General features: G+C 39.9%; 1 long non-coding RNA gene across 2 annotated transcripts; it reads left to right on the plus strand.

The window, feature by feature from the left end:
- The first annotated feature begins 1,163 nt into the window (after positions 1–1,163).
- LOC124702770 lies at positions 1,164–6,768 on the plus strand. 2 transcript variants are annotated; one of them, XR_007002646.1, is made up of 10 exons: positions 1,164–1,346; positions 1,453–1,604; positions 1,856–1,943; positions 2,169–2,227; positions 2,348–2,410; positions 2,501–2,592; positions 3,723–3,823; positions 4,252–5,061; positions 5,216–5,337; positions 6,737–6,768. It is a non-coding gene; the product is annotated as an uncharacterized LOC124702770 (long non-coding RNA). The 2 variants fall into 2 exon arrangements; XR_007002645.1 differs by having other exon boundaries at positions 4,255–5,061.
- Positions 6,769–7,512: the final 744 nt, after the last annotated feature.

The following is a 7,512-nucleotide window of genomic DNA, read 5'->3' on the forward strand; positions in this document are numbered from 1 at the left end:
AAAGCTGCTTGGCATTAAAGAAAGTTTTGGTTTTAAAAAGAGTTTTCCAAAATGAGTTTCGGAAATGGTACCAGTGGGACTGGTGGAGATGTACCTGGGAGGTACAGAGGAAAGTTGAAAGTTGTTTTGGTCATGCTAAGATGGCCGGAAAGGAAAATGGGTCACCCTTACCTGTTAGTCTCAAAAGAAACTTGTTTTCAAAAAGGTGTTTAACAAAGATATAGAGATGTCATACTCTCGAGAGAAACTACCTCTCACTCCTTCTAACCCTAAAATAGTGCATGTTCCTTGCTACTGCCAAATATGCATATCCTTTACTTTCTCTCTAAGGTGGTTTGCGCGTACAATTCATAATGTACGCGTGGCTTTGTCCCTGGCTATTTACTTGGCCAGACTTGGTGGAATCCGACAGATGAAGAAGGAGTCGACGACGTCTATGAGAGCTAAGAACGTCTTCCCAGTCAGTTTCCTGTAGAGTTATGGCATGACTTGGGCCTTGCGAACGTTTTCGTCTGAAGTATTTTCATTGTGTGGTTGTTGATCTCCTGCCATTGAGGCTCTTATGTAAGTATTTGGTCATGTGACCGTTGTAATCTTTTCATTCGGTGTTGTAATGGATGTTGTATTTGATACCGGTTCGGTTATGCCTTCACGACACACTGATCATGGGATCGTGAATCTGTAACGTGTATTTCGGACAGCTAGTCTGGGCCCCACAGCGAGCCAATCCATCCACCGGTGCCTACACGTCGACGGATCACGGCAACATACTAGTATATGACAGCGGATTGACCAGCTCCGTGTAGTCATCGGCAACCATAATATTTTACTGACTGCCAGAGCGAGAAGGGAGAAGAGAATTAATTGTTCTTTAATGGACAGTTGGGTTCAGTATCTAAAGGTATAATAGATGCCCCCTCATGGGGGTCTCACAGCGCTCCAATTCTTGCCGTTCGATTTTACCTTGCAGTGAATCTCAGCCGTAGTTTTCTTTTCACCACCCCATATAAAAGCCCCCCACTACAGTGAAAACCCTAGCCGCCAGGAGAATCCTTAACTAGCTTTCTCCCCAATCCCCTGCGTCCCTTCCCCTAGATCCTCCCGCTCAGCCTCTTCCCCCCCACCCCCCGAGTCAATCCCTCCTCCCCCTGCCACCACCCCCACACTGGCCCTCTTCTAGCTCCATCTCACCTGCTCGTCCATGCCGGCAGGATGCGGATGGAAGGCCGCCGCTGCACCGCGCGAGAGGCCGTCACAGCTTGAGCTCTGTGCAGCCACGTCCATGCTTCCCTCCTCCACCTCTTCTTGCATGTTCCTCCCTCTCCCTCCTCCACCTCCTCTTCCAGGTTCCTCAAACTCTCTCTCTCTCTCTCTATGTGCTCTGATGTAGAGAAACCTATGTAGGTAACCTGTTTGATGATATGTCTAAGAGACATGTAACTGTTTATTTAGGGGTTATATTGAAGGTTATCACCGGTGAACCGGTGTTGGTGACAGGGAGGGTGCACAAAGATGGAGTACTTGGTGGATGTGTGGTCAGGGAACCAAGCCTACTATGTCACCAACTCCTTCGCATTATTTGTCATGGACAACCAGATCTAGAGGTAGCACCAAATCATCTTTCCACATTCTTCTTCATCACCTTCACATGTGGATTAAATTTGATTGGAGATTAGCGGACGTTATATATTGCTTGCACACAAAAAATTATGTCTATTTCACTTACACTAGCTTCTGTTGATCAATGTTTAAATGTTATTGAATTTGTGTAGCCTCTTATGTATATATGGTGCAGCATTAGGTATTACAATGACGGGTGAAGTCCTTTAATTGCAAATATGTTTTTGAGTGTCAGGTGGAAGGTGATTGCGACCCACACTTTTCCTCTATGTCGTGTTGGAGAAAAATTCTGGCTGGTTGATACGTGTGAGGTGCTCAATCTGGTAATTCTTGTATTTCTCGTGCTTATTTGGCAATTCTTCTCAGATTTTTTATGGGAATGGTGGCTCTGGATTTATAACTTTTGTGTCTTAACAACTCAGTAAAGTTATATGATTAGATAAGCTATCATATATTTTTAGGTAATACATGCTTCCATTTATGATAAACAGACCAGATAAGGTATTATCACCTTTTGTAATCTCAATTTTCTTACTTGTTGGGTATAGTGCTCATCCTCATTGCCGTCGACCTTGTCCCGCACTCGCCCCATTGTCTATCCACGAAGGTAAGAGAATTATGTTAATATTCTCCTCTTTCCTGTGAATCTCTTGATGTATTTGCTCTGTGAGCCATTTGGTTGTCCTTCTGATGAATGTGCTGGTATCTTTGGAGTGCATGGCGGCAGGGTCAGTGGTGCGCCAAGAAGATGCACCAAAGGACGCCCGCCACCGTGGATGAGAACCTACAGGTTCCTCTCTGTCTCTGATTTTGTTTTTTATTTCTGTATATTCTGTTATATTTGCCTAAAAAGTGTTCGCCAAAAATCTTGGAAGGAAAGACTGAAGTTTTGATGATTCTTGTGTGAGGGAAAGAGGGATGGCGGTGAGGATGAGCTTGTCTGGCCTGGCAGCTCTACCTCCTCCACTGTAGGTATGAATTTGTCTTCCTAATCCCCTGATTTTATGGAGCAAGAGCAGCTTGCTGCTTTTGGTTCTGCTAGAGTGCCAACAAAGAAATCGTGGACAAGATTCGAGCAAAATTGACCGAAGTTTTGATGATTCTGCTCATGGAGATTGTTAATGTTTCATGTAGCAGCTATACCTTCACTACTCTAGCTTTTTTCCATTTACCAATATTAACAAGGTAACAATAGTGATTTGAAGATTTCAACTGGCACAACTTCATGGACTAAAATAACTAGGCAACCTGAGAACTGATTTAGTTGATTATTTTGCTTTGATGTATATTTAACTGGTTAGTAGCCAGTAGATCATCTATGTACACTGCCTTGGACTTGCTGAATTGGTTCTGCATATGATGTTCGAGAGCAAGGCCTACAACAACAATGGGTAAGGAGAATAGAAGGGATGAAGAATATGTTATGATGCTGGTTTGAATTGTCATGTGTACTTAGTACATGAATCATTGTTTCCATTTTAACTAAAGATATATATATGTAAGATTAACTGTTTGGCCGATGTTACAGTTGAAAATAAAGTCTGGTTTCCGTTGGCTGCTTTAATCCCACCAAATATCTTTGCTCAATTGCTCATGTTTTTCCAGTAACTTTAGCACTTGCCACCGAATAAATGCTTCCATTGAGCCATAGGACCTTTGAATAATTTGGGCGTAATTGTTCCCTGGTCATTAATAGCTTTGATGTCTAGACTTAATTGTCAGTATTTGAAACCTCAAACTGATGACGAAGCTTTCATCTTAAACCTAAACTTCCTAAACTGTTAGGAGACACATGCACATTGTGAGCTCCTTTAGCTTATATTACAGGCTGAGCTTGGAGTAGAAACATATTTCAGTGAACATGTTTTCTGATTACTATCTTCTTTCAAAGTTTTTAAATTTGAAGGCTACGAGGAAACATTGTGTGGTAGCTGCTAACTGTATCATATGGATAGCATGTATACATCCATATTAATTGCTCGCGATATAAATTCTGATTGTGTATGTCCATTGATGTTGCCCACTTACATCATTTCCATAGATTGTTCGTCTGATACCTTATTGAGTTCCACTCACATATCCATTACCTCAAATGGTTGCAGAAATGGACCTTAGGTACAATGGATTTTTTGATGATTGGAAACAAATCCAAATGTGGAGTGTTTTCTCGTGGAAAGCAGTTCTTCACGTGCCTATTCAGCTGGTATTTTTTCTCTCTCCATTTTGTGCCCCTTTTTGTGTTGAATATAGCGCCCTTGAACATGTTGTATTCCCTTTTTGTGTCGGGAGCATTGAAGATGTTTTCAAATAAGTTTAATTGCTTGCTACTGTCAATTTTGGTTGTGCATTCATCAGTTTAGCATTGAGCATAAGTTCAGCATCGAGCATCAGTTTAGAGTATTACTGTGAGTACACTATGAGTGCTTGAACATTTTACTTCGTCCGAGTAATTGGTAAATTGAACTTGAACCTGCTCATTTCTTGGATTTTTTATCGACCAAGTAGGTAGTTTTAGAGCCAAACAAACTGCAGTGTTCTTCACACATTTTTTGTAGGCATGTGTACTTCACATTTATATTACCGATTAGATACTGATTAAATATCGATTGGATATTTTCACGCAATCTCAAGCAGCTCCAGGAGCTTGATTTCTCCGACTATAGGAGGCTTGCTTATCCTCCGCCGCAAGGACAACAAGGCTGTCCTCAACAAGTACGAGAACCTGCCACCTCTTCACTCGCACCATCCACGAGCGCATCACAGGTTGCCGGTGGGAATCCACCTTCAAGATACGTCCTCATCCGCTTCCTTAATCTGTAGCTCTATCGATGATTATATATTTCGGTGTTTTTACTAGATCCAATTTCCCATCATCAGCAGCCAAGCAGCTTTACCATCATGAATCCATGAGATAGATTAAGTAATGGTGCTATTCAGCCCATATTTTTACCATGGATTTATTTTGTAGGTGAAGATTGTGTTAATTATTAGCTATTTCACTTCTTTCTTCAGCTCGTTGTTCATGAAGCGCTGTATTCAAAGTATAAATGTATATGCTCATTAGAAATTTTTGCAGAGTGTGTGCCATTTTTATTAGATGTATACATTTTGAGAGCATAATCAAGTGTTCTTCAAAGCTCTGCATTTATTCTGTTTCTCCTACTTTTGTGTACTAACTTCTGAATAATCTGCATATTATATAGTGCCAAACACCAAAATATAGGGTTGCCTGTGTATTGATCAGTGTGGTTTCACGAACTATGCTTTGTTACGTCTGAGTGTATTGATATTTTTCCTAGGTGTTTTAGTTGCAGTAAGATGGTTTTTGTCTTTTATGAATTTATTTTGCGCCATTCATGCCCCTCTGTGCCTATATTTTACTAGGTTGCTATAGGAGAAAGGCCAGGTCTTTTTCCTGCTACAAAGATCACCATCATATAGGTAACAGGTTACCTCATTATGCCTTTTTTTTATGTGAATCTTTTGTAGTTAAATCAGTTACTCTCTAATTAAGCAAACCATGACACTAAAACTTACAAGATGCATATGGTACATAGCCTTGCACATATATTTACTGAATTTCTCTTTGCTGCAGTTGGGTGTTTCATATGGGTTGTTTCGAGTGTCAAGTTTTAATGACCTTGCTGATACTGGATCCAACGTGGAGGTTGCTGGTATCACCTCTAATGGTGTTGAGTTCCATCCCTTCCCTAACAGGTCCGCTGAGTTCTTCAACCAATTCTCCATTATTTTTCCAGCCTGGTTGATGTTGTTCTCCGACCATATGTCTTGTGTGAGCTTTGTTTTGTTATCTGCATATTTGGAAACTTGTGTGGGAAATTAAGAACACCGGTTGCAATTTTATTTTTGATCTTTTCTGCCAAACTGAAAGTTCTCTTCAAATTATTGGGGTGAAAGAAATTTTCCTAGGATAATGGTTCACTTTGGGTTTTGAGATCCTCTTTCTTTTCAATTGGATGATGGCGGAAGAAATAAATAGGATCATTGTAGTTAGTGAGAATTACTGATTTCCAAATATAATAGAGAGGGACACGGTTCTCCTATTAGTTGCATCATCAATGCATACACATGTGTTAATTAGCTAGCATGCATGATGTAATATACTACGGTCTAAGATAATGATTCAAAAGTGATGTGAAGTGAGGGGATGAAGGTGACCATCTGCAGATTTAGTAAAGAACTTAGCATTTACAAAAAGTGCATGACAAGTACTGGGGAAACACTTTACGTTGTCAAGATACATGCATTCTGGCTCATCCAGCGCTTAATATATTATACCAGGTTGCATTTCATAGAAAGAAATAGAAATAATGTATTTATGTAATTATTACATGCATTCAAATCTTAACATCTCAATATACATACCAGATAACCGATTCAAGCCAACAGTGTCATTACTCATTAGGCACAAGGCATTTCTCTTTTTCCCCCACAGTAAATATAATTGCAACTACCAGTATTTCACTCGTTCTTATTGTACATGAGGCAAAATCTTCAGTTTTTAAGGAAGCTAATGGTCTTAGCATTATTGACACACTTGGAGTATGGAAATGCCTCATTTGGTGATCTATACCCCTCCAATAAAAACTTCCTTAAAAACTCCATGTGATTTCTGAGTTTGATTAGCGGTTTCTCAGTGTCTTGTAATACTGCTTTGGTTTGTGCTGCTATTTTTTTCCTTACAATAGTAGTGATATATTAGGAATTTTGAGCGCAATTTCGCATGTACATCTTATAAACTTGGCACTGTGTTATTGAGTTAATTAGGGTCCCAGTTTTTTAGGTTCATTTATTCAAATTTGACACACGGTGAAACGAGACATTTAACAATCAGTAGCATATGAGGCGAAACCCGATTTCTATTCATGTTTCAATTCGAGATACAAGTGTTCAACTTTTAAAAGTTGATTTTGCCATTGAAAGGAAAACTGCACTTCTGCTTTATCAGCATCTAAAATATTTCTATTTTTTAAGGGATGCGATGGTTTTTACTCCTTGAAAAATAATAGATAACAAGTGTTCTTCATCTATATTCTGTTCTTATCAATGTTTTCTTTCTGTACTAATTATGGTTGTCTTAATTGGTGTCCTGCAGATATTGTGGACAGAAGGGGTATATTCAGAATCAATGGTCATGATGACCTTGGTTGGTGGCTTCAAAATCTATGGTATCCCAGTAAAAAGAAGTACCTATGGTATCATATTTACTTAGGGATTATTGTGGATACCAATTCTACATTGATGTAGAATCAGAGACTAATGCCTCATAAAAACTTTATATGAGATTGTGTTAGGTTGGTTTTGGGTCAAATCTTATGCTTGGGCCATTTGAATATACAATCACTACACGATGGACCAAGCATGGAGGCTATAAAACTGCCGGCGTAAGCAGCTTATGGAGGCAAGTAGTCTGCCGGCACAAATGTTGTGCCGGCAGACATATCTGCCCTCTATAATGCTGACGGCAAAGACATGTGCCGGCAGACAATTCTGTACCGGCAGGCTAGCTTAATGCAGATTCATTTATCAATAGAAGTTTCCAAAGAAAATGTTTCAGTTGGATAGACCACCTTTTTCCTTGTGGTTGGAAGGGGCACTCGCTTAAATGCATCGACCTCGCGAACAAGTGAACGAATCCCAAGAGACTGCAGCCTTTCATTGTTTTTCCGGATCTCTGCTCTTTGCACATCTTCTAGTGGACTGGACAAGTCAGTTTCTCGCTCGCTTGCCATTCTTTTTCCTGCAAAGAAATTGGAAAGATTTGAAGATTGAATTGCAAGAAAGAAATAAAGGTGTATAGAAATAAATTCCAAAGAACTATAACACACTTCGGCTTATCCTTGGGAGCAGAGACAAGTATTCCATCGATAT

The sequence above is a fragment of the Lolium rigidum genome, chromosome 3 (genome assembly GCF_022539505.1).
Source record: "Lolium rigidum isolate FL_2022 chromosome 3, APGP_CSIRO_Lrig_0.1, whole genome shotgun sequence".
Taxonomy (NCBI): domain Eukaryota; kingdom Viridiplantae; phylum Streptophyta; class Magnoliopsida; order Poales; family Poaceae; genus Lolium; species Lolium rigidum.